This window comes from Pristiophorus japonicus, chromosome 12 (assembly GCF_044704955.1).
Source record: "Pristiophorus japonicus isolate sPriJap1 chromosome 12, sPriJap1.hap1, whole genome shotgun sequence".
Classification (NCBI taxonomy): domain Eukaryota; kingdom Metazoa; phylum Chordata; class Chondrichthyes; family Pristiophoridae; genus Pristiophorus; species Pristiophorus japonicus.
In genome coordinates this window covers 172,237,203-172,265,009 of record NC_091988.1, presented here as the reverse complement: position 1 = coordinate 172,265,009, position 27,807 = coordinate 172,237,203, and the positions used below count along the sequence as shown (strand labels likewise).

Genomic DNA, 27,807 nt, shown 5'->3' with positions numbered 1-27,807 from the left:
ATGAACCTGTGTTTTTAAAAATTAACAATTTTATGATGCAGAAACAAAATGGGGTTTGTTTTATTAAAAAAACACTCACCTAACTACCATCAGAAATAGCTACAGCTTTAGTTTAACAATGCTATATTGTAACTTAGTTACATTTAAAGGCAATTGTAAAGCTACAATGTTGATTTAACTATATCTGATCGCATCTCAGTGTTGCTAAAAAAAATTTATTTGCATTAAAATAGGTCAACAGTTCAATGCTGCCTGAAGAAACCAGCCTATTTTTTCCAGTGGTAATTTTGGAGGTGTCTTCAGTGTCAATGCAAAACAGGAGCTGCTTCACACCCATGCTAAACCTGGAGTGTTAATCAGTTGCTACGGTCAGAGCTAATTCCAAATCAAATTGGCGTGAGACACCCTCCTCCAGGGAGCCTCACACTGCTTCCTTCTGGTGTCAGGTCAGTCATGCTCTGATGCTGTCTTTCGAGTAAATTTACACTAAATGCAGTGTGAAACCAACCCCCCCCCCCCCCCCCCCCCTTCATACATGCTACTGTGTGAACGTACTCCGAATAATCTAATTCACAATTATCTTTCACCGTTTTTGTTATTATAGTATATAGGGCCCAAGTTTCCACACGCGCCTAGAACGGCGCAGTCCCGACCTGGACGCCCGTTTTTCGCGCCACAAAGTGCGCCTAAAAAAATCCTTGGTATTCTCCACCTGCCTGCAGGTCCTCTGGCCCTCGGCGCAGCCAGCACGAGCTGTGGGGGGGCGGAGCCAGGTCCCAGCGCTGAAAACAGTGCCGGGACCTCTGCACATGCGCGCTACAGTGGGCACGCAAGTGCAGTAGCTCCAGGCGCCAAACTGTGGGAGGGGCCCGAAGCACGCAGCCCCTAGCCCTGGCTGAATGGCCTCATTGGGGCTGCGTGAATAAGGCTCCTCCCACGGCCAGCTCCTGCTCCCCCCCACACCCCCTGACCAGACCCGACACCCGCTGCCTCCCGACCAGACCCGACACCCGCTCCCCCCCCTGCCTCCGGACCAGACCCGCACCCCACCCCCTGCCTCCGGACCAGACCCGACACCCGCTCCCCTCCCCCCCCACCCCCTGCCTCCAGACCAGACCAGACCCGACACCCGCTCCTCGCCCCCCCCTCCCGACTGACTCGACCCGACCCGCGCTCCTGTTCCCGCTCCCCGCCCCCCTGACTGAACCCAACCCGACCCGCGCTCCCGCCCCCCGACCCGATCTCCCCCCCCCCCCCCCCCACTGGACCCGACCCGACTCCCGCTCCCGGACTGGATCCAACCTGACCTCTTTTCCCCCCCCCTCCCTCTCTCTCTCTCCCCCCTCTCCCTCCCCCCCTCTCCTCCCCTCCCTCTCTCTCTTTCCCCCCCCCTCTCTCTTCCCCACCCCCTCTCTCTCCCCCTCTCTCTCTCTCTTTTTTCCCCCCCCCCCCTCCGACCCGAACCTCCCCGACCCAACCCAACCCAACGCTACCTACCTGTAAATCTGGTGCTGGGGACGGGCCCTGCCCAAAATCTCGGGCCGGCCCGTTCAGCCTTCGGTCCCGAAAGGCCTGCCTGAAGCACTTTCATACAGGTTGGAAGCTGGTTTATTTAATCTTTTCTTTGCTTATAAATGTTTATTCAGGTTGGATATATTTGTATAATATTTGTAGAAGTATAAATAAGGATTTATTATAGAATTTAATGACTTCCCTTCCCCCCCCCCCCCCCACCTCGTTCTGGACGCCTAATTTGTAACCTGCGCCTGATTTTTTAATGTGTAGAACAGGTTTTTTCAGTTCTACAAAAATCTTCACTTGCTCCATTCTACTTTAGTTTGGAGTACATTTTCACTGTGGAAACTTTCAAATCAGGCGTCAGTGGCCGGACACGCCCCCTTTTGAAGAAAAAATTCTGTTCCAAAGTCGAACTGTTCTACCTGACTAGAACTGCAGAAAAAAAAATGTGGAGAATTGCGATTTCTAAGATAGTCCATTCTCCACCAGTTGCTCCTAAAAATCAGGCGCAAATCATGTGGAAACTTGGGCCCATAGTATTGCAACAATGGTGTACTTTTTTATTGACTGTAATGCACTATTAGTTGATTTGCTGTTCAGTGCTGAAATCAGAATATATCTCCAGTTTTACTTGTTAAATTTTCCTTAGAAATTCTTTTTGACTTTTTTGATCATGAGCCTCTCCCAATGTGGCGCGAACCTTATGGCTGCCATTTTAATTGACCATCGCCTCTCCTTTGCGCAGGGTTAAAATCAAGGCTCACACAGCTGAATTCAATAAAATGGCCTGCAATACATTTGAGGTTTCTGATTGTGTTTAACCATAGTTACAACAATAAGTCATATGTTGACAGTGATGGATGGTAACAACCATTATTTTATTTACATTGATATAATTCTGGTGCAAATAACACACAGGTGTAAAATAATGTGACATGATTTTTTTGGAGTCAGGAGTTCACCAAGGCTTTTAAAATCTCCTCTTGAATGGCTATGTGGCTTGCAGTTCAGTTATTATTTCAACTCTACCAATGCACATGCATACCTTTCAAAGGTATCTTCCTATCTGACTCTTTTTCCCAGCAATTGATAGATGCACAAAAGTGTTGCCAATATATCAACATAGAAACATAGAAAATAGATGCAGCAGCAGACCCTTTGAGCCTGCACCGCCATTCAATATGATCATGGCTGATCACGCAACTTCAGTACCCCACACCCGCCTTTTCTCCAGACTCCCTGATCCCCTTAGCCATAAGGGCCACATCTAACTCCCTCTTGAATATATGCAACGAACTGGACTCAACAACTTTCTGTGGTAGAGAATTCCCCAGGATCACCACTCTTTGGGTGAAGAAGTTTCTCATTATCTTGGTCCTAAATGACTTACCCCTTATCCTTCGACTGTGACCCCTGTTCTGGACTTCCCCAACATCAAGAACATTCTTCCTGCATCTAACGTGTCCAGTCCCGTCATAATTTTATATGTTTCAATGAGATCCCCTCATTCTTCTAAATTCCAGCGAGTATAAGCCTAGCCGATCCAATCTTTCCTCATATGTCAGTCCTGCCATCCCGGGAATTAGTCTGGTGAACCTTCGCTGCACTCCCTCGATAGCAAGCATGTCCTTCCTCAGATTAGGAGACTAAAACTGCACACAATACTCAAGGTGTGGTCTCACCACAACTGCAGTATGACCTCCCTGCTTCTATACTCAAATCTTCTCGCTATGAAGGCCAGCATGCCATTTGCTTTCTTTAATGCCTGCTGTACCTGCATGCCTACCTTCAGTGACTGATGTACCATGACACCCAGGTCTCATTGCACCTCCCCTTTTACTAATCTGTCACCATTCAGATAATAATCTGCCCTCCTGTTTTTGCCCCCAAAGTGGAAGACCTCACATTTATCCACATTATACTGCATTTGCCATGCATTTTCTCATTCACCTCACCTGTCCAAGTCCCCCCGCAGCCTCCTAGCATCCTCCTCACAGCTCGCACTTCCACTCAGCTTAGCGTCATCTGCAAACTTGGAGATATTACATTCAATTCTTTTGTCTAAATCATTGTCCCAGTACTGAACCTTGCGGTACCCCACTAGTCACTTTTTGCCATTCTGAAAAGGACCCGTCTATTCCCACTCTTTGCTTCCTGTCTGCCAACCAGTTCTCTATCCACGTCAGTACATTAGCCCCAATACCATGTGCCTTAATTTTGTACAATAATCTCTTGTGTGGGACCTTGTCAAAAGCCTTTTGAAAGTCCAAATACACCACATCCACTGGTTCTCCCTTATCCACTCTACTCGTTACATCCTCAAAAAAAAACTCGAAGATTTGTCAAACATGATTTCCCTTTCATAAATCCATGCTGACTTGGACCGATTCTTTCACTGATTTCCAAATGCGCTGCTACTACATCTTTAATAATTAATTCCAGCATTTTCCCCACCACCGATGTCAGGCTAACCAGTCTATAGTTTCCTGTTTTCTTTCTCCCTCCTTTTTTAAAAAGTGGGGTTACATTAGCTACCCTCCCATCCATAGGTTCTGATCCAGAGTCCATGGAATTTTGGAAAATGACCACCAATGCATCTACTATTTGTAGGGCCACTTCCTTAAGTACTCTGAGATGCAGATTATCAGGCCCTGGGGATTTATCAGCCTTCAGTCCCATCAATTTCCCTAACACCATTTCCTGACTAATAAGGATTTCCTTCAGTTCCTCCTCCTTGCTAGACCCTTGGTACCCTGGTATTTCCAGCAGGTTATTTGTGTCTTCCTTCGTGAAGACAGAACCAAAGTATTTGTTCAATTGGTCTGCCATTTCTTTGTTCCCCATTATAAATTCACCTGATTCTGACTGCAAGAGACCTACATTTGTCTTCACTAATCTTTTTCTCTACACCTATCTATAGAAGCTTTTGCAGTCAGTTTTTATGTTCACTGCAAGCTTACGCTCATACTCTATTTTCCCCCCTCCTAATTAAACCCTTAGTCCTCCTCTGCTGAATTCTAAATTTCTCCCAGTCCTCAGGTTTGCTGCTTTTACTGGCCAATTTATATGCCTCTTCCTTGGATTTAACACTATCCCTAATTTCCCTTGTTGGCCACAGTTGAGCCATCTTTCCTGTTTTATTTTTACGCCAGACGGGTGTACAATAGTTGTAATTCATCCATGTGATCTTTAAATTTCTGTCATTGCCTATCCACCGTCAACCCTTTAAGTATCATTCGCCAGTCTATCCTAGCCTAATCACGTCTCAAACCATCAAAGTTTCCTTTAAGTTCAGGTCCCTAGTCTCTGAATTAACTGTGTCGCTCTTCATCTTAATGAAGAATTCTACCATATTATGGTCACTCTTCTCCAAGGGGCCACGCACGACCAGATTGCTAATTAATCCTCTCTCGTTACAGAAGACCCAGTCTAGGATGGCCTGCTCTCTAGTTGGTTCCTCGACATATTGGTCTTGGAAACCTTATACACGCCAGGAAATCCTTCTCCAAAGTATGCTACAATCAATAACCGTAAAAACATACAACTATAAATCCTGTTTGTTTCACTGAACATTTCTGGTTTCCCTTTTGGTTATTTTATGTTCAAACTCAGATGCTTGCTTTTCCTATAATTTACTCATGCGGAGCTAGTTTGTACCAAAGAAATTTGTATAGAAAGAGCCAGAAAGAAAATAAAATTCACATTTTTTTCTAAGATTGATGTAATGTATGTTTCATGGTAAATGGCATGCAGTGTGACTTTGAATTCAACCTCATTTTGCTGATTGGCATCACCCACAGAGTTGCTGATAAGTTTGTATCATAGGTTTTGAATTGCCTCTGGGGTCAACTGAGATACCCTTTCTTTCACATAACCAAGCAGCCAGGAGGCATCTTGTTCTGTCAGATCTAGCTACAGGATGGTTATTAAAATAAGCATGTAAAACAACCTTCAACATGAATCAAGTCTGTAACGACATAATACCCAGCACAGACATATTCAAAGATTTCACTCCTAAATGGCCTAGTTCTAATTTCAAGATTTTTTTTGTGCCGAGGGAATATTCAAATACTGGTTGTAAAACTGAAGACAAACAGGCAGAAACTTATGATCCTATTTCACTGCCCTTATTTTGTACATTTGGGGATAGAGTGCCTGTATGAAATCAAGCATATTCCACCTCATTTTTCTCTCAATGCCAGGTTGGTGCCCATATGAGGGGTGTCCAGAAGAAGTACACAGTAGACCTTGTGTTCAGCCCTGCTCGGAACAGAGCATCTGAACCCAGGAAGGTGGTCAATATTTCCTTTTGTAAGTGCAGAAAGAAGAGAATCCGGACTGGAGGCTTTTTGGTGCTGTTTTTGGACAGCTGCCAAAAGCCTCCAAAACCACTGGCCATTACTGTTGCTGCTCTCGGTTGCAGAAGTTGCTTGATTACAGCTCGAGTGGGAGCAAGGGGTGTACCTGGGGTGCAACCAAGCCATTAAAATGAACAAACTTAGAAATATAGCTGTGGTTCAGAATGCTTTCTGCCTGACTAGCACTTATGGGAAACAAAATCAGGGCTATTCTAAAGACCACACACCGATTGCAAATGCTTTTCTAAAAGAAATTGGATAGTCACATCCCTTCCATTAGTACATAGAAAATAATGGTGAAATGCCTAGTTCTGGCGAAGGGTCATCGACCTGAAACGTTAACTCGGTTTCTTTCTCCACTGAGTATTTCCAGCATTTTCTGTTTTTATTTCAGATTCCAACATCTGCAGTATTTTGCTTTTGGATTGCACTTCTGGTTGGGTGTATTCCTGGAGGTTTCATCATATGACCCCCCCCCCCCCCCCCTTCTTTGAACCATCCCACTCCCATCATTGGTCCATCCTCCAAGCACATTGCCTTCACATGCCAAACAGCCACTAACAAAGCTAACTCCTGACGCAGTAATGACTGTATTTGTCCCATCCAAGGAAAATTGCCACTGAATTGCATATTAATTATGACTGGAATACAGACTTCCATGGAGGTATAAGAATAAATTACAAATGTAATGTAAGATAACCTCCACTAAAGAAAAACAGAAGTTGAAGTCAGTTACCCTGTATCGAGAAGTGGCGTATGCATTGGCTTCTCTCTCCTTTTATTTTGAGTATAATAATGCCGCAAAATTCGGCTCCGTTTGGGCACCACGAGTGCCATTTAAGCTCCATTATGGCATCTGCAGCGCGTGCACTCTTCTGACACAGGCTGCATCGGATGCGATCTTGCTGAAGGTGTTAGCAAGCATGCTGGAAGCATCTGCTGGAAGTATGCAAAGTAGGCAGATTGTGACGTCAATCAGCGTGCAATGCTGATTTGATGCCAGCGCTGCCAATTTGGAGCTCAACGCTCCAGCTCACGCCATCCCTTAATAGGACGGACACTCCACCAGCACTACTTAAAGGGATCATCAACTACTTACAGGTTAGTTGCTGATTGTTTTCTACTGGTTGTTGCGTTGGTAGAAGTGGTTTCTAGAGTTCTTTAAAGTTGCTAAAGTCTACAGGGAGTGGTGTGGCAGGTGCTGAAGTATTTTGTCCTGACTTAAGATTCTGCACAGACCACTTGCTCCCAGACACTTGGCCTACAGCATAATGGAGAATGAGTAGAGGCGAGACAGCAGGACAAGCTGCTGGAATAGGGAGGAAGAGGAGAGGGTGAAGGACGCCCAGCAGGAGCCCATAGCCGCCCAAGGTGTTCAAGGAGCAATACTCATACCTGAACTTCAGCGAGGAACAGTATGTCAGGCGTTTGCGCTTCACTAAGGACGTCCTCACTGAAATCTGCCACCTCCTGCAGCCACAACTGCAACATTCGGGCAGGCTGAGGACTGCATTGCCAGTCGCTGTGAAGGTGATGGTGGCCATGAACTTTTATGCGTCAGGCTCTTTCCAGCCTGGAGTAGGAGATATTTCCAACATCTCCCATTTGGCCATCCATTGTTGCATAGGGAGGTAACTGAGGCTATCTGTTCAAAGAGAGCTGAATATATTTCATTCTCTCTTGCCAGGGAGCAGCAGGCAGAGCAAATACATGGCTTTGTGAGGATTGCAAGCTTCCCTATGGTGCAGGGTACCATTGATTGCACGTATGTCGTTTTGCATGTCAACTCTGAGATATACTACAACTGAAATGGATTCCACTCACTCAGCGTCCAACTGGTGTGCGATCATACTCAGCAAATCTTGCAAGTGAATATGCAGAATCTTGGCAGCAGTCATGATGCCTTCATTCTGTGGCATCAGCATTTGAGCCACCACAACAAACCATGAGGGTAGGGTGGATACTCGGCAATAAGGGATATCATTTGACTATATGGCTCATGACTTCGGTGCGCAACCCACACACGTGGGCAACATGCATATAACGAAAGCTATGCTGCCACACAAAATATAGGGCAGACCATTCACATGCTGAAGCAATGCTCTGGAGGAGCCCTGCAGTACTTAGCAGAGCAGGTGTTAAGACACATGGTCTGCATGCTGTGCAACCTCGCCATCATGATAGCATAGCCCTTACCACCAGCTGTATGGAGAGCAGCTGAGCAGAGCAGGCGGAGGAAGAGAGGAAGCAACCTAATTAGCTCCTTTTTGTCTGGGCTGTTACCGATGCATCTGACTGCAATGCCAGCAAAGACAATCCCAATTCCCTATTCACCAACAATCCCACACCTTAACTTCCATCTGTCACTGACCATCACATCGTCCGCTTGGCCACAATGCAAAAATAAAAGCCATCACAAAATAAGCAATTAAAACAAATTTATAAATAAAAGCATGCCATATTGCATACAAAAGTAAACTCAATAATTTTTATTTATATATCGCCTTTAACGTACTAAGACGTCCGAAGGTGCATCACAACAATTTTACAACATGTTAAATATTGACCATTGAGGGGAAAAAGAGAAAAAGTGTGAGAAGCAAGTGTAAGAAGAGGTTAAAGGCTTGAGTCTGAAGCGGCAGCCAAAATGCATACGCAGATAGACACAGGTGAAAAAACTGGAAAAGAAAGAAATTCAAATTACATTGGAAATAATACAATAAGGAGTATACAATAGTAAAATCAGTATAATGAAGATTAATTAAACAATATATACCATAATTATAAATTAAGTTTAAAATAGAAAATCAGCAATTGAATCACATTAAATCAGCTATTAGTTATCTTTTAAGATTCATTCCCTGTCCAGTGATTCAATGAATCTTGAAGAACCAATCACTGTCCTCCATCCTTGTGATGTCATAATTGTATTACTTTTTATTTCTCATTTTGTACCTTTCACAGGACCTGTAATAGCTCCAGGCTTGCGCTGCCTCTGTTGTCAGGGAGACGCTGATGTTTAAATGTCCCTCCAGCTGCTCCAGGCTTGAGCTGCCTCCGTTGTCAGGAAGATGCTGATGTTTAAAACTCCCAGCTGTTCCAGGCTCAAGCTGCCTCCGTTGTCAGGGCGACGCTGATGTTTAAATCTCCCTCCAGCTGCTCCAGGCTCGCGCTGCCTCTGTTGTCAGGCAGACACTAATGTTCCCGATGTTGGGGAAGTCCAGAACCAGGGGTCACAGTCTAAGGAAAAGGGGTCAGCCATTTAGGACCGAGATGAGGAGAAACTTCTTCACTGAGAATTGTGAACCTGTGGAATTCTCTACCACAGAAAGTTGTTGAGGCCAGTTCTTTAGATATATTCAAAAGGGAGTTAAATGTGGCCCTTGCGGCTAAAGGGATCAAGGGGTATGGAGAGAAAGCAGGAATGGGGTACTGAAGTTGCATGATGAGCCATGATCATATTGAATGGTGGTGCAGGCTCGAAGGGCCGAATGGCCTACTCCTGCACCTATTTTCTATGTTTAAATCTTACTCTGGCTGATCCAAGCTCGCGCTGCCTCCATTGTCAGGGAGACGCTGATGTTTTTAATTACCTTTGTGCATCCCTTTCATGCCTGTTTTCCATGTGCCTTTACCTGTCCTAATGCTCCTACGCAGTGCTGCCCCAGTGGCTGCAGCATGGCTGGTGGAATGCTGCTGACATTTAGTCAGGGAGACTGCAGATGGCCTTGGAGGATGACCTCGAGCAGCTTTGGGCCTAAAAGTCCCAGCTTGAGACTGCATGGGTGGCAGCAGTCCGGGCTGGCTGGCTGACAGGCAACAGCAAAGGCAGTGGTGGGAGTATGAATGTGGTCATCCTGAGAGGGGACGACAAGTTGGTGCTCCACTGAGCCACTGCCATTCCCCCAGGGCGGCACCTCAGCAATCCTAGCAATCCATTGGAGGATTGCTGGACTGCTTTTTAAAAAATTAATTCATAGGATGTGGGTGTCGCTGGCAAGACCAGCATTTATTGTCCATCCCTAATTGCCCTCGAGAAAGTGGCGGTGAGCCACTTTATACAACTGAGTGACTTGCTGGGCCATTTCAGCGGGCAGTTAAGAGTCAAGCAAATTGCTGTGGGTCTGGAGTCACAAAAAGGCCAGACCAGATGAGGCCGGCAGATATCCTTAAAGGACATTCGTCAATCAGATGGATTTATAATGACAATCCATGGTCGCCATGACTGATACGAGCATTCTAATTTTAATTGATTTAACTGAATTTAAATTCCCCAGCTGCGAAGGTGGATACTCATGCGGCAGTTAATTAGTGCAGGTCTCTGGATTATCCACAATACTACCATACCCGTGCTGTGACACCCTGCAAGCCATTTTGAACACAGGTGTCCACAACCATGATGGCAGCAGTCTGAGCTTAGATGGCAGCAAGCTAACTTTGCATGACTTCAGTCTGAGCTTCCACTGCAGCATCCACACGTTGGGTGGCTTCTGTTTGTATTGCAATGGAAGTTGAGGCATCATGGTTTGGTCCACTTGTGTGCAAATGGAGTTGGCCATCACTTCCGTGCTGGAAAGTATTGGCTCCAAGCTCTGCACAAAGCCCAGTGCCAAGTTGGTGCCGGACTCTTCCATGCTCCTCGACATTGAACGCAAGCTTTCTAGCAGGCTTCCTACTGCACTAAGCATTTCAGTGTGTACACCCATCAGCAACCTTCTGTAGCCTGTCCCATCAAAGTGTTCATCTGAATCCTCTGCAGCAGAACTAGTGCTACCCTTGCCCCTTGCCCTATCTGCAAGCCATTCATGCCCGGTGTCTCACCAGTGCAGATCCCGCGTCTGAGCTGGTGGCTGCGATTGTGAAATCGAGTGACCATGTCTTCATCATCACTGCCGCCTTCCTTTTCCACCTGTGCTCTTCTATCACTGCCTAGTCAGGTTGCAGTTCTTGGGTATCTGAAAAGTAGAAAGACACAAGTGTAGGGTTGCGGTGCGGGGAGGGGTGCAGGTAAGACGTGCATGCTTAGACCATCTGCAGCTTGTAAATCAAAAGACATTGTGGGATGAGGGGGGAAGTGGAATGTGAGAAGGAAGATTAGGGATGAGGATACAGTCATCTCCGATGGTTGGTTTCAGCCCTGCTGCTGGCCATGAGCTCCGCGCTGGACGCCCCAATGATGACAACAACCGGGCTAAGGTCATGCAGCCATGCCTGTGGCTCACTGCCTCCAGTTATGCACCAAATGTCCTGAAAGAGAGAGGGAATTGTGTCAGTGAGTGTGGTGCAATGTGTTTAGGTGATGTAGCTATCATGGTTGAATAGCTGGAAGTATGTGCAAGCTGTGAGATGTGCATGCAAGGGTGAGGTGAAGCTATGACTGCGAGATATGCGTCATGTTTGATCGAGATTAGAAACATAGAAAATAGGGCATGAGTAGGCCATTCGGCCCTTCGAGCCTGCACCACCATTCAATAAGATCATGGCTGATCATTCACCTCAGTACCCCTTTCCTGCTTTCTCTCCATACCCCTTGTTCCCTTTAGCCGTAAGGGCCACATCTAACTCCCTCTTGAATATATCCAATGAACTGGCATCAACAACTCTCTGCAGCAGGGAATTCCATAGGTTAACAACTCTCTGAGTGAAGAAGTTTCTCCTCATCTCAGTCCTAAATGGCCTACTCCTTATCTTAAGACTGTGTCCCCTGGTTCTAGACTTCCCCAACATCGGGAACATTTTACCCTCATCTAACCTGTCCCGTCCCGTCAGAATCTTATACGTTTCTATGAGATCCCCTCTCATCCTTCTAAACTCCAGTGTAGAAAGGCCCAGTTGATCCAGTCTCTCCTCATATATGTTCGTAGGTGAGTGATGGGAGTGTGGTGTACTGAACAGTGTATGACTCTAGTGGTTCAGTGGGTAGGCTATGCCATTTGAAGATGAATTCACTGACCATGATCACTCGTGTGAGGTCATTGAACTTCTTGCGGCACTGCATCCAGGTCCTCAGGACCTGACTCCTGGCACTGACTGCCACAGCTATCTGTTCCCAGTGCCTTTGCAGAGTTTGCTAGGAGGGCCTCTTGGTCCCATGTGGATAGAGGACCTCTCTCCTACTGTGCATCTCCACCACCAAGGTTTCCAGTGTAGCATCAGAGAATCTTGGAGCACGCGCTCCCCGATTGTGCCATAATTCAGCCTTTTTCCTGCTCAGACTCCTTTCCACAAACCGTTCCAGCACTTGCTCCAACCAGAATGAACCTCCCTTTAAGAGGTGCAGGCTGGGTTTAAATAGTGCAGGCTAGCTTTTAGTGATGTGAGCCTCGCACAAACTTGACCCCCCTGCTGAGGCGTCCAGTCACTTAACAGTACGTTTGGCGCTGCCTGCGCGCTGCAATCATTTAAATCAGCAGGCCGCATGAAGTTTGTCCTACTGCCTGCATCAGAAGCAGCGGGCCTGGATTAATCGCGCATTGCGATCTCCGCGCGGGGACTATCTAATTTAGCCCCCCCGGTGTACTCCTTGACCTTGTCCTGGTCTGACCAGGCCACATGCTGCCTTGTATTTCGCCTGCTCCTCTTGGTATTCTTTAGCAGGTTGCTCTGAGGTGCAAAAGATCCTCATGGGGAGAATGTTCTTGGGAATAAAATGTGAAAATTGGCACCATTTAGAATACTGCCTCTTTGGTTGTCTCTAGTGGAGCATGTCTGGATCACTCATCTAACATTGATGCACATTTTGTGAAGATGATTGAGGTGGAGAGGGGCATAAATGAAGCAGTCAGTCCGTTCTCTGGACAACTACATATGCTATGACATTCTCTATTGGCAACACGGAAGTCAACTTTGATATTGATGGCAGCAAATACACCTGGAGAAAACAATCAAAACTATCTTTAACTTTTCCCATTTGTTCAGGGTGTCAGAGGTATCCTGTTCATTTAGGAACTACATGTAACAGTAATACAGACTACTCCTCATGATCACACAAACCCTTCTCTGTAGCTCACGAGTGCAATTCACTTTTAAACTTGTTTAATCATGCTTAGAAATTATAATTGTGCCAGAGGATTGGAGGAAAGAAAGATGAACAAGGTAAAAAAAGACCTGTTTAGTTCAAGGTCAGCATAGGCAAACTCTTAGAGGGCAATTTTTACTTCCTGACGCACTGGGAGTGGGGGGAGGGGTGAGGATCTGGTAGCGCATAGGAAACCCGGATGTCTGGGTTTCCCTGCATAATAGTTTCCCCTCCTGGAAGTCAGAATTGGATGGACAGAATTGGCTTGCAGTTGGGTGTGGAGCACTCTGGAGGAGGCCACAGGACCAGGTAGGTCTGATTCATCATCCCAGAGGTGGAAGGGTCCGATTCCAAGATGGGTCTGATCCCAAGGAGGGTCTGGTCACTGGTGTTATATGGGGGGGAAGCTTGGGGACCGGGAGGAAGCACTCCTGCTCCTCTTGGCTCACGAGGAGTGCTCCCTGAGGCTGCCCTCGCTATAGCTGCCGGGTTTCCGAGGCCCAGGAAACCCAGCAGCTGGTCAGTTAAACCTGCAAAGCAGGTTAAATCCGAGGCTTCCAGCCTCATTAACATTTTTAAAATGCCAACCCGCCTCCTGGGTTCCCGGCCCCTGGTCCCGCCTCAGTAAAACCCAGAAGTTGGCATGTTACAGCTTCGATTTTTTTGTTGTTGTTTTTTTTTTGTGGCTCATTTAACCTCTCCACCCCCACCCATTCACCCATGTTAAGATTCCCCCCATAAAATCTATAAATCAAGATAAAATTAGTGAGCATTTAGAAATGCAAGGCTTAATCAAGGACAGCCAGTGCTGGTCTATTAAAAGCAAGTCATGTTTGACAAATGTAATAATTTTTTGAAGATGTGCTTGATGGATTGGTAAAGGAATAGAGTATGTGGAGTGTATTTAGAAGACATGTTACAAAAAATCAGATTTATGGTATAAACATGAAATTCAAATTTACAAAAATAGTGGTTTAGCAAACCGTATGTAGGACTTGAAGGGACTTTGGGATGAAACAGTCAAGTTAGCAGAATGAACCAAAAGGTGTCAGTTACAATTTAATACAGTAATGTATTTTAGCAGGAGTATACATTTAATGGAAAGACATTGAAGGATGAGGCTGAAGAGAGTTTGTTATATTTAAGTCCTTGAAAGAGCAAGTACAGATGGGTAAATCCATAAAAAGGCCAATATTCTTTTGGGTTTTATACATAGGAACATAAAGTACAAGGGCAAAGAGTTTTGTGCAAGACAAAGTTCAGACCACAGCTAGAGTACTGCATGTACCCAGCAGTAGTACTATGGAGGAGAATTTCCTGGAGTGTATAAGGGATGGTTTTCTAGACCAATATGTCGAGGAACCAACTAGAGAGCTGGCCATCCTAGACTGGGTGTTGTGTAATGAGAGAGGATTAATTAGCAATCTTATTGAGCGAGGCCCCTTGGGGAAGAGTGACCATAATATGGTAGAATTCTTCATTAAGATGGGGAGTGACACAGTTAATTCAGAGACTAGGGACCTGAACTTAAAGAAAGGTAACTTCGATGGTATGAGATGTGAATTGGCTAGGATAGACTGGCGAATGATACTTAAAGGGTTGACAATGGATTGGCAATGGCAGACATTTAAAGATCACATGGATGAACTTCAAAAATTGTATATCCCTGTCTGGCATAAAAATAAAATGGGCAAGGTGGCTCAACAGTGGCTAACAAGGGAAATTAGGGATAGTGTTAAATCCAAGGAAGAGGCATATAAATTGGCCAGAAAAAGCAGCAACCCTGAGGACTGGGAGAAATTTAGAATTCAGCAGAGGAGGACAAAGGGTTTAATTAGGAGGGGGAAAATAGAATATGAGAGTAAGCTTGCAGGAAACATAAAAACTGACTGCAAAAGCTTCTATAGATATGTGAAGAGAAAAAGATTAGTGAAGACAAATGTAGGTCCCTTGCAGTCAGAATTAGGTGAATTTATAATGGGGAACAAAGAAATGGCAGACCACTTGAACAAATACTTTGGAAGACACTAAGGAAGACACAAATAACCTTCCGGAAATACTCGGGGACCGAGGGTCTAATGAGAAGGAGGAACTGAAGGAAATCCTTATTAGTCAGGAAATTGATGGGATTGTAGGCCGAGAAATCCCCAGTGCCTAATAGTCTGCATCCCAGAGTACTTAAGGAAGTAGCCCTAGAAATAGTGGTGGTCATTTTCCAACATTCGATAGATTCTGGATCAGTTCCTATGGATTGGAGATAGCTAATGTAACCCCACTTTATAAAAAAAGCAGGGAGAGAGAAAACATGGAATTATAGACCGGTTAGCCTGACGTTGGTAGTGGGGGAAATGTTGGAATCAATTATTAAAGATGTAATAGCAGCGCATTTGGAAAGCAGTGACAGGATCAGTCCAAGTCAGCATGGATTTATGAAAGGGAAATCATGCTTGACAAATTTTCTAGAATTGTTTGAGGATGTAACTAGTAGAGTTGACAAGGGAGAACCAGTGAATGGTGTATTTGGACTTTCAAAAGGCTTTTGACAAGATCCCACACAAGAGATTGGTGTGCAAAATTAAAGCACATGGTATTGGGGCTAATGTACTGACGTGGATAGGGAACTGGTTGGCAGACAGGAGGCAGAGAGTCGGGATAAACAGGTTCTTTTCAGAATGGCAGGCAGTGACTAGTGGGGTGCCGCGGCAGGGCTCAGTGCTGGGACCACGGCTATTTACAATATACATCAATGATTTAGATGAAGGAATTGAGAGTAATATCTCCAAGTTTGCAGATGACACTAAGCTGGGTGGCGGTGTGAGCTGTGAGGAGGATGCTAAGAGGCTTGGACAGGTTCGGTGAGTGAGCAAATGCATGGCAGATGCAGTATAATGTAGATAAATGTGAGGTTATCCACTTTGAGGGCAAAAACACGAAGGCAGAATATTATCTGAATGGCGGCAGATTAGGAAAAGGGGAGGTGCAAAGTGACCTGGGTGTCATGGTACATCAGTCATTGAAGGTTGGCATGCAGGTACAGCAGGCGGTGAAGAAGGCAAATGGCATGTTGGCCTTCATAGCTAGGGGATTTGAGTATAGGAGCAGGGAAGTCTTGCTGCAGTTGTACAGGGCCTTGGTGAGGCCTCACATTGAATATTGTGTTCCATTTTGGTCTCCTAATCTGAGGAAGGATGTTCTTGCTATTGAGGGAGTGCAGCGAAGGTTCACCAGACTGATTCCCGGGATGGCAGGACTGACATATGAGTATTCACTGGAGTTTGGAAGAATGAGAGGGGATCTCATAGAAACATATAAAATTCTGACGGGACTGGACTGGTTAGATGCAGGAAGAATGTTTCCGATGTTGAGGAAGTCCAGAACCAGAGGTCACAGTCTTAGGATAAGGGGTAAGCCATTAAGGATTGAGATGAGAAGAACTTCTTCACTCAGAATTGTGAACCTGTGGAATTCTCTTCCGCAGAGAGTTGTTGATGCCAGTTCATTGGATATATTCAAGAGGGAGTTGGATATGGCCCTTACGGGCTAAAGGGATCAAGGGGTATGGAGATAAAGCAGGAAAGGGGTACGAGGTGAATGATCAGCCATGATCTTATTGAATGGCGGTGCAGGCTCAAAAGGCTGAATGGCTACTCCTGCATCTATTTTCTATGTTTCTATGACATAGATGAGGGGACTGAGTGTAATATATCCAAGTTTGCTGATAATACAAAGCTAGGTGGTAAAGTAAGCTGTGAAAAGGATGCAAAGAGGCTGCAAAGGGATATAGACCGGTTAAGTGAATGGGCAAGAAGGTGGAAGATGGAATATAATGTGCAGAAGTGTGAAATGACCCATTTTGGTAGGAAGATTAGAAAAGCGGAATATTTTTTAGACAGTGAGAGACTAGTAAATGTTGATATTCAGAGGGATTTGGGGGTCCTTGTACAAGAAATGCAGAAATTGAGCATGGGGGTATGCAAATGGCATGTTGGCCTTTATTGCAAGGGGGTTAGTGTATAAGAGTAAGGAAGTTTTATTACAATTGTACAGGGCTTTGGTGAGACCACACCTGGAGTACTGTGCATAGTTTTGGTCTATACCTGCGAGGAAGGATTATACATGCCTTTGAGGCAGTGTAACAAAGGTTCACTAGATTGATTCTTGGGATGAGAGGGCTGTCCAAAAAGGAGAGATTGAGTCGATTGAACCTATACTCTCTGGAGTTCAGAATAATGAGAGGTGATCTCATGAAACATATAATATTGTGAGGGGGATTGAAGGTAGATGCTGAGGTTGTTTCCTCTGGCAGGAGAGTCGAGAACTAGGGAGCAGAGTCTCAGGATAAGTCTTTGGCCATTTAAGACTGAGATGAGGTGAAATTTCTTCACTTTCGGGTTGTGAATTTTTGGAATTCTCTACCCCAAAGTGCTGTGGATGCTGAGTCATTGAGTATATTCAAGGTTGAGATAGAAATATATTTGGACTCTTGGGGAATCAAGGGATATGAGGCCAGTGCAGGAAAGTGGAGTTGAGGTCAAAGATCAGCCATGATCTTATTGAATGGCAGAGGAGGCTCTAGGGGCCGTATGACCGACACCTCCTCCTAATTCTTATGTTCTGTTCTTTAAAAGTTCCTGCATGTTTAAAAGTTACAGCAAACAATAAGGAAGGCAAATTATATGTTAGCCTATATTGCAAGGGGATTGGAGTATAAGAGTAAGGAAGTAATTTGGCAATTATATAGGTCTTTGGTGAGACCACACCTGGAGTACTGTGTACAGTTTTGGTCTCCTTACCTTAGGAAGGATACACTTGCCATATAGGAGGTGCAATAAAGGTTCACTAGATTGATTCCTGGCATGAGAGCTGTCCTATGAGGAGAGATTGAGTAGACGAGGCCTATATTTACTCTGCAGTTTAGAAGAATGAGAGGTGATCTCACTGAAACGTATAAGATTCTGAGGAGGATTGACAGGGTAGATGCTGAGAGGTTGTTTCCCCTGGCGCATCCCCTGGCGCATCGTCTCAGAATAAGACTTTGGCCATTTAAGACTGAGATGAGGTGAAATTTCTTCACTCAAAGGGTAGATTTCTCTCGTTTCTCTTCTATCTTCCCTCGTCCTCTCTCTGAGCTCATCTTGTCCATGAAACCAACCTCGTACTCCCGCAAACCTAATCCCACCAAACTGCTGACCATCCAACTCCATGAACATCCCCATCAATAATGGCAGAGCCCAGCACAAAAGAACAAGACAGAAGCATATGCAACCATTTTTAGTGAGAAATGCTAATTGGAGGATCCATTTTGGCCTCCTCCTTGTAGGTTCCTGGGTCAAAATCCTGGAATTCCCTACCTAATAGCACCATGGAAGTATCTTCACCACACAGACTGCAGCGGTTCAAGAAGGTGGCTCATCACCATCTTCTCGAGGGCATTTTGGGATGGACAATAAATGCTGGCCTTGCCAGCGACGCCCACATCCAGAGAGTGAATACATTTTAAAAATGCAGGATGTGCAGACATTCATCCAGTAGCCCAGCAAGAGGAGGAGGCAATTGAGATATTGGGATCCCACTCAGCTGAGGCGATAGGGGATGGAAATATGGAAGGTCCTACATCCACTGTTGGATTGTGTAGAATCTGTTCGAATATTCAAAGATCAAAAAAAATTAAGTTTCTGCCCTCAGATGAGTAGCTCGGGAAGGAAAAAATGGATAGCAGGAAACTCATTGCATTTCTCTCTCTATTTCTCTCCACAGGAGCTGGAAGCAAGAAAGAAGAAGCAGAGTAAGTAATTCCATATGAACACCCTCAACAGTAGTGGCAACCAGCACAAATTCACTCACTCTTTCAGTCACGCTCTTTCAATTCAGCCCAGGTAGAAACATAGAAACATAGAAAATAGGTGCAGGAGTAGGCCATTTGGCCCTTCGAGCCTGCACCGCCATTCAATGAGTTCATGGCTGAACATGCAACTTCAGTACCCCATTCCTGCTTTCTCGCCATACCCCTTGATCCCCCTAGTAGTGGATGTGGCATCGCTGGCAAGGCCAGCATTTATTGCCCAACCCAAAATGCCCTTGAGAAGATGGTGATGAGCCACCTTCTTCAACCGCTAACTCCTTTTTGAATATATTTAGTGAATTGGCCTCAACAACTTCCTGTGGTAGAGAATTCCACAGGTTCACCACTCTCTGGGTGAAGAAGTTTCTCCTCATCTCGGTCCTAAATGGCTTACCCCTTATCCTTAGACTGTGACCCCTGGTTCTGGACTTCCCCAACATTGGGAACATTCTTCCTGCATCTAACCTGTCTAAACCCGTCAGAATTTTAAACGTTTCTATGAGATCCCCTCTCATTCTTCTGAACTCCAGTGAATACAAGCCCAGTTGATCCAGTCTTTCTTGATAGGTCCTCAAAAAAATTCCACAAGATTTGTCAAACATGATTTCCCTTTCACAAATCCATGCTGACTTGGACCCATCATGTCACCTCTTTCCAAATGCGGTGCTATGACATCCTTAATAATTGATTCCATCATTTTACCCACTACCAATGTCAGGCTGACCGGTCTATAATTCCCTGTTTTCTCTCTCCCTCCTTTTTTAAAAATTGGGGTTACATTGGCTACCCTCCACTCGATAGGAACTGATCCAGAGTCTATGGAATGTTGGAAAATGACTGTCAATGCATCCGCTATTTCCAAGGCCACCTCCGTCAGTACTCTGGGATGCAGACCTTCAATCCCATCAATTTCCCCAACGCAATTTCCCCAACACAATTTCCCGACTAATAAGGATTTCCCTCAGTTCCTCCTTCTTACCAGACGCTCTGACCCCTTTTATATCCGGAAGGTTGTTTGTATCCTCCTTAGTGAATAACCGAACCAAAGTACTTGTTCAATTGGTCTGCCATTTCTTTGTTCCCAGTTATGATTTCCCCTGATTCTGACTGCAGGGGACCTACGTTTGTCTTTACTAACCTTTTTCTCTTTACATATCTATAGAAGCTTTTGCAGTCCATTTTAATGTTTCCTGCAAGTTTCCTCTCGTACTCTATTTTCCCTGCCCTAATCAAATGCTTTGTCCTCCTCTGCTGAGTTCTAAATTTCTCCCAGTCCCCTGGTTCGCTGCTGTTTCTGGCCAATTTGTATGCCACTTCCTTGGCTTTAATACTATCCCTGATTTCCCTTGATAACCACGGTTGAGCCACCTTCCCTTTTTTATTTTTACGCCAGACAGGGATGTACAATTGTCGTAGTTCATCCATGCGGTCTCTAAATGTCTGCCATTGCCCATCCACTTTCAATCCCTTAAGTATCATTATCCTAGCCAATTCACGCCCCATATCTTCAAAGTTACCCTTCTTTAAGTTCTGGACCATGGTCTCTGAATTAACTGTTTCATTCTCCATCCTAATGTAGAATTCCACCATATTATGGTCACTCTTCCCCAAGGGGCCTCGCACAACGAGATTGTTAATTAATCCTCTCTCATTACACAACACCCAGTCTAAGATGGCCTCCTCCCTGGTTGGTTCCTCGACATATTGGTCTAGAAAACCATCCCTTATGCACTCCAGAAAATCCTCCTCCACCGTATTGTTTCCAGTTTGGTTAGCCCAATTTAAATGCATATTAAAGTCACCCATGATAACTGCTGCACCTTTATTGCATGCACCCCTAATTTCCTGTTTGATGCCCTCCCCAACATCACTACTACTGTTTCGAGGTCTGTACGCAATTCCCACTAGCGTTTTCTGCCCTTTGGTATTCCATAGCTCCACCCATACCGATTCCACATCATCCAAGCTAATGTCCTTCCTTACAATTGCATTAATTTCCTGTTTAACCAGCAACGCCACCCCGCCTCCTTTTCCTTTCTGTCTATCTTTCCTAAATGTTGAATACCCTTGGATGTTGAGTTCCCAGCCTTGGTCACCCTGGAGCCATGTCTCTGTGATGTCAACCACATCGTATCTGTTAACTGCTATCTGCACAGTTAATTTGTCCACCTTATTCCGAATACTCCTTGCATTGAGGCACAGAGCTTTCAGGCTTGCCTTTTTATTACACTTTGACCCTTTAGAATTTTGCTGTAAAGTGGCCCTTTTTGTTTTTTGCCTTGGTTTTCTCTGCCCTCCACTTTTACTCATCTCCTTTCTGTCTTTTGCTTCTGTCTGTCTCCATTTTGTTTCCCTCTGTCTCCCTGCATTGGTTCCCATCCCCCTGCCATATTAGTTTAACTCCTCCCCAACAGCACTAGCAAACACTCCCCCTAGGACATTGGTTCCGGTCCTGCCTAGGTGCAGACCGTCCGGTTTGTACTGTTCCCACCTCCCCCAGAACCGGTTCCAATGCCCCAGGAATTTGAATCCCTCCCTGCTGCACCACTGCTCAAGCTATCATCATCATAGGCAGTTCCTCGGGCTCGAGGATGACTTGCTTCCACCACACACACGGGCTTGACGATCGATAGAGATACTCAGGGAGCAATAGATAGAATTGATGAGGAGTAGTCACCGGGTGTTGCACAACTCGCACACAAGCCAGAGAAAGAGGTAGTGGACGTGCAGAAGGATGTTCCTGAGCAGAGGCTAAAGAAATGTCAGCACGTAGCTGAAGAGCATTTAGACAATCATCTCTGGGGTGCTGCTGTGAAAAAAATGCCATTGCTAGCAGATCATCAAATTCACATGCAGAAACTTCAAAACCTCTCTCAAAATGTGCAGCAGATGACAGGGCTGGCAGCAAAGTCCAATGCTCTCCTTTGTGGCAATATCAGAGAGGGCTTCTCATCGATGAAGTGAAGTCTAGAGTGAACGTAGAGGATTGGAGGCATGCCATCATTCCAAAGTGCAGGCTTTAACTGCTGGCATTTAGGCACAGGGTGATAGAATGAAGAGAGCAATATCTACTAGATTCCAAGATCTCCATGTTTGGAAGATTTGCAGAATATTTGGTATACTCTGTCCCCTTTCCATCACAAATTTGCCATAATCTACAGGACTTTCTCTGTGGGCATCAACTCACATAGCTCCCATTCATGCCACCTCATCAAAGTTCCAAACCAGGCAAAATGTCTGTATGCACAATAATTAAACATGTAGTGTGTATATGCCTACTATCTCTTACCATCATGCTTCCACATGGAGATAGTATGTGTACTATGAGCTCTTAATCCTAATCTTTACTTATTGGTGCTGCATCAGATTAGCAGGAGTCATTGAGATGGCCAGCTGCTATGTGTCAGGGACAGCCTTTTGGGACTGAAGTGACCTTGTCTCATGGCAGCCTGGTCCTCTTTACTTTCAGTCACCTGTGCAGGGATAGTGGAAGGCCATATATGCATTGCTCTCCTATGTGCCGCCTTACTAGTACTGGGCAATGGCTCTGCATGGGCACTGATCTGCAATAATGCTCCAAAATAGATCAGTGAAGCCCTGAGTAATGCTTATCTGCAACCAATCATCAAGCCTGTCCAAACTGGAAGAGATAACCTAATCCGATCGTCACCTGAGAATTTGATGCAACAATTTCATCCAATAGTTTCCAAGACTGTCTTTAGAGTCTCTGTTATAGGAGTCTCTGCTGTGGATACTCCTGGCAATACCACATATTTCATCATGGAGTGCATTACTGCTTAATGTTCCTTCATAATGCGACCCTGCTGCTGGTTAACTTGTCAAGCCAAGCTTCCAGCGGTAACAAACTGCCTAAAATTCCCCAGTTTCTGCACTAATGCTTGATGCTCTGTCAGCATTGTCTTTTAAATTGGAGGTTCTGCAAGCTGTAGAGCCTCAGGTTCTTTAGCCGAGAGACAATGCCTCCTTATCTTCCAGCCTGTAATAACTTCCTCTTCATGCACCACCATCAGCTGCTTTTGCACGCTAGTGCGCTGTCTCTCATCTAATTTACTGTCCTCTTCCTCACTCTCAAACTCACCAAAAGTGTATATTTCTAGGTCAGAGCTTGGGAGGGAAAGAATGAACATGGGGGTTGGCATTAACAAATGCAAGGGAGTCTGTGTCTTCTCCCTACAGCACATGTAGAGGAAGATAAAAGAAATAAAGGTTAGGATAAACTCCTGAGGAGCAGAGCTTGCCTGATGCAATGCTGCTCCTGACCACTTTAAATGGAAGAATTAGCATGAGAATTTCATGACGTGATTCACTGACAATTACTGAAGGTATAATGGGAGGACAAGCAGAATGTCCCGATGAACCATCAGCTTGCATATGTCTTCTTACTTCACCATTTACAACACCCTCAATTGCCTCTCTCCCCAGATGTGCATGGCTTCCTACTCATAAGGAGTACGTGGTCTGAGATTTCAGGATTCCCCCACCAAAGTCTTCTGGCCATCATGGGGTATCTTCTTTAAAAAAACACAAATTGAGAGTGACCTTTAGTTCCTCTGAAATGTGGTAAAATCCAGGTGACCACGGTGGTGATAAGTGGATATACAAGCAATTAGATTCCATATGAGCCTTTTCATATGATGATTGCACGTAATAACATAAGAACATAAGAAATAGGAGCAGGAGTAGGCCATACGGCCCCTCGAGCCTGCTCCGCCATTTAATACGATCATGGCTGATCTGATCATGGACTCGGGTCCGCTCCCCATAACCCCTTATCATTTAAGAAACTGTCTATTTCTGTCTTAAATTTATTCAATAACCCTGCTTCCACAGCTCTCTGAGGCAGTGAATTCCACAGATTTACAACCCTCAGATAAGAAATTTCTCCTCATCTCAGTTTTAAATGAGCAGCCCCTTATTCTAAAATTATGCCCCCTAGTTCTAGTCTCCCCCATCAGTGGAAACATCCTCTCTGCATCCACCCTGTCAAAACTCCCTCATAATCTTATACGTTTCGATAAGATCAACTCATTCTTCTGAATTCCAATGAGTAGAGGCCCAATCTACTCAACATTTCCTCATAAGTCAACCCTGTCATCTCCAGAATCAACCTAGTGAACCTTCTCTGAACTGCCTCCAAAGTAAGTATATCCTTTTGCAAATATGGAAATCAAAACTGCACACAGTATATTCCAGGTATACTGGAGCAAGACTTCCCTGCTTTTATACTCCATCCCCTTTGCAATAATGGCCAAGTAAGGCGGTGACTGGAGAAACACTTCAGATGAAGGGCACGGTGCTGCCTCCTGATTGAGCTTGCAGCATGGATGGCATGGCAGCTCAACACTCGGCAGTCTCGCATCAGGCTAAGTGATGAGGAAGGAGCTTCATACAGAGGGAGCAGCTCGTCTCCATTCTATTCACTATCATGTGGCCATGTCCAGCGTGAAGATAGCTGGTAATATATTCCAGATTGGTCTGCTGATGAGTTGGTGGCAAAGAGCCTCCCATATATCTTTGGATTTTGGCATCTCTCGGATTTTCTCAAGGAGATTATTTGCTGCAATATGACACCTGATGTTAGGAGACCGTATATTTGAAAAGCTGTTATTATTCTCATTGTACATCAACTCGTTTTGTGTGTGCACAGGAGCATAATATTCTTCAACTGAATAGCAGAGAACTAGTGCTGATCTGCGCAATGATTATGCGTTAATTCCTCAAGTTGAGCCTGCAAGTGTATTCAGCAGGCCATTTCCATTCGATCTTCTGAGCTGGGAGAGTCTATACTTCTGTATCCTCCATGTGCTCAGTTTGTTGCCTAGCATCACCTGGAATTGTCTGCCTCGAAACATCATCTCTGCAGTCCTAACAACCCTAAGAGGTAACAGCTTTGACATCTTAAGCAGTAGGCCAGTGTGACAGACGGTATCATCTGCTGTCAAGTCAAGAAACACAGCCTGTCTTCTCCTTCTGTTGGAAACCATTTTTTATATAGGTCGGAAAAACAAGAATCATAGAATAGAATTATAGAAATTTACAGCACAGAAGGAAGCTATTACGGCCCATCTGGTCTGTTATATATGTAAACCTGTAAATACCTTGTTTAACCACCAGAGGGCTCATCCCCTGGAGTCCCAAGGGATCCCACAATCCCCTGGAGAGATCCCACAATCCCTTGGGAGCACCTGTACTTGAGGCCTCACAGGCTGGAGAGGCACTCGAGACCAGCAATAAAAGACTAAGGTCACACTTTACTTTGAGCTCACAGTATCTGGTCAGACTCTTTATTCATACACCACAACTGGCAACGAGATACAGATGACGAACCCCATCGCGATGATGCAGAGAACAGTTGGCATCCTGGAGAAATTTTCGGAGGGAGATGATTGGGAAACCTTTGTGGAGCGACTCGACCAACGAGCTGGAAGGAGAAGCGAACGCTGCCAAACGAAGGGCGATTCTCCTCACCGTTTGCGAGGCACCAATGTATGGCCTCATTAAAAATCTGCTTGCTCCAGCAAAACCCACAGAGAAATCATGATTTGTGCACACTGGTCCAGGAGCATCTTAACCCGCAGGAAAGCAGGTACCGGTTCTACACGTGCAAGAGGTCTGAAGGCTAGGAAGTGGCGAACTATGTCGCCGAGCTAAGACGCCTTGCAGTACATTGCGAATTTGAAGGATATTTGGAGCACATGCTCAGGGATTTCTTTGTACTTGGCATTGGCCATGAAATAATACTTCGCAAACTTTTGACTGTAGAACCCAACCCTGAGTAAAGCCATAGCGATAGCCCAGGCGTTCATCGCGACCAGTGACAATAGCAAGCAAATCTCTCAGCACACGAGGGCTGCTACAAGTACTGTGAACAAAATAATGTTGTTTTCGAATCGTAACGTACAAGGCAGGCCTCACATGCCTGCAGCTGTACATCCGCAGATGCCTGAGTCCATCATCAAGGGTGATGAATACTAGGCCATTAACACCTTGTTGGTGCTGTGGGGGTGATCATCGTTTCCATTCATGCCACTTCAAAGGTTACATTTGCAAGGGCTGTGGAACAATGGGACATCTCCAACGTATGTGCAGGCGAGCTGCAAACCCTACTAATCCCGCGAACCACCATGTTGTAGAGGAGGACAAATCCACGGCGGATTACGATGAACCAGAGCCTCAGACCGAGGAGGCAGAGGTACATGGGATGCACACATTTACCATAAAGTGTCCCCCGATAATGCTGAAGGTTGAATTAAATGGACTCCCGGTGTCAATGGAGCAGGACACAGGCGCGAACCAGTCCATTATCAGCAAAAAGACTTTCGATAAATTGTGGTGCAGCCAGGCCTCGAGGCCAGTCCTGATTCCCATTCGCACTAAACTGAGAACTTACACAAAGGAACTGATTCCCGTAATCGGCAGTGCTACCGTAAAGGTCTCCTACGATGAAGCGGTGTATAAGTTACCACTCTGGGTGGTATCGGGCGAAGGCAGGAGCTGGCTGGGGAAGATACGCTGGAACTGGGACGACATCCGAGCACGCTCACCCATCGACGACACTTCGAGTGCCCAGGTCCTAAACAAGTTCCCCTCGCTGTTCGAACCAGGCATCGGGAAGTTCTAAGCAGCAAAAGTGCAGATCCACCTAATTCTGGGGGCGCGACCCATCCATCACAAGGCGAGAGCAGTACCGTACACGATGAGAGAGAGGGTGGAGATTGAGCTAGACCGGCTGCAACTAAAGGGCATCATCTCACCGATTGAATTCAACGAGTGAGCCAGTCCGATTGTTCCAGTCCTCAAGGGAGACGGCACCGTCAGAATCTGTGGTGATTACAAAGTAACTATCAATCGTTTCTCCCTGTAGGATCATACTCGCTACCAAAGGCAGATGATCTTTTCGCGACGCTGGCGGGAGGAAAGACGTTCACGAAGCTGGACTTGACCTTGGCTTACATGACGCAGGAGCTGTAGGAAACTTCGAAGGGCCTCACCTGCATCAACACGCACAAAGGTCTCTTCATTTACAACAGATGCCCGTTTGGAATTCGATCAGCCGCGGCGATATTCCAGAGAAACATGGAAAGTTTACTGAAGTCGGTCCCGCAAATCGTGGTCTTCCAGGACGACATCTTGGTTACAGGTCGGGATACAGTCAAGCATCTGCAAAACCTGGAGGAGGTTCTAAGTCGGCTTAATCATGTGGGTTTCAGGTTAAAACGCTTGAAGTGCATTTTCCTGGCGCCTGAAGTGGAGTTCCCGGTGAGAAGAATGGCGATGGACGGTATCGGGCCCACCGATTCGAAGATGGAGGCAATTGAGAATGCACCGAGTCCACAGAACCTGACTGAGTTGCAGTCATTTCTAGGATTCCTGAACTATTTTGGTAACTCCTTACCGGGTCTCAGCACACTGTTAGAACCACTGCATGCTTTACTGCGTAAAGGAGACAAATGGGTATGGGGTAAAAGCTAAAAAAAATGCCTTTGTTAAAGCTAGAAAATTTATACTCAAACAAATTGCTTGTGTTGCATGATCCATGTAAGCGTTTGGTACTAGTATGTGATGCGTTGTCATACGGTGTCGGGTGTGTATTACAACAAGCTAATGATTCTGGGAAATTGCAACCAGTTGCTTATGCATCCAGAAGTCTGTCTAAGGCTGAGAGGACTTACAGCATGATTGAAAAAACGTTAGCATGTGTTTATGGGGTAAAGAAAATGCATCAATATCTGTTTGGGCTCAAATTTGAATTGAAAACTGACCATAAACCACTGATATCCCTCTTTTCTGAAAGTAAGGGGATAAATACGAATGAATCGGCCCGCATCCAGAGATGGGCGCTCACGTCCGCATACAACTACTCCATCCGTCACAGGCCTGGCACAGAAAACTGTGCTGATGCTCTCAGTAGGCTGCCATTGCCCACCACGGGGGTGGAAATGGCACAGCCTGCAGATTTAGTTAAGGTAATGGAAGCATTTGAGAGTGAGCAATCACCTGTTACCGCCCGACAGATTAGAACCTGGACGAGCCAGGACCCCGTACTGTCC

General features: G+C 45.5%; 1 long non-coding RNA gene across 1 annotated transcript; it reads left to right on the top strand.

Moving 5' to 3' along the window:
• Nucleotides 1-6,960: 6,960 nt before the first annotated feature.
• LOC139277051 (uncharacterized) lies at nucleotides 6,961-26,786 on the top strand. Its single transcript, XR_011596025.1, has 3 exons — nucleotides 6,961-6,977; nucleotides 18,652-18,679; nucleotides 26,622-26,786. It is a non-coding gene; the product is annotated as an uncharacterized lncRNA (long non-coding RNA).
• Nucleotides 26,787-27,807: the final 1,021 nt, after the last annotated feature.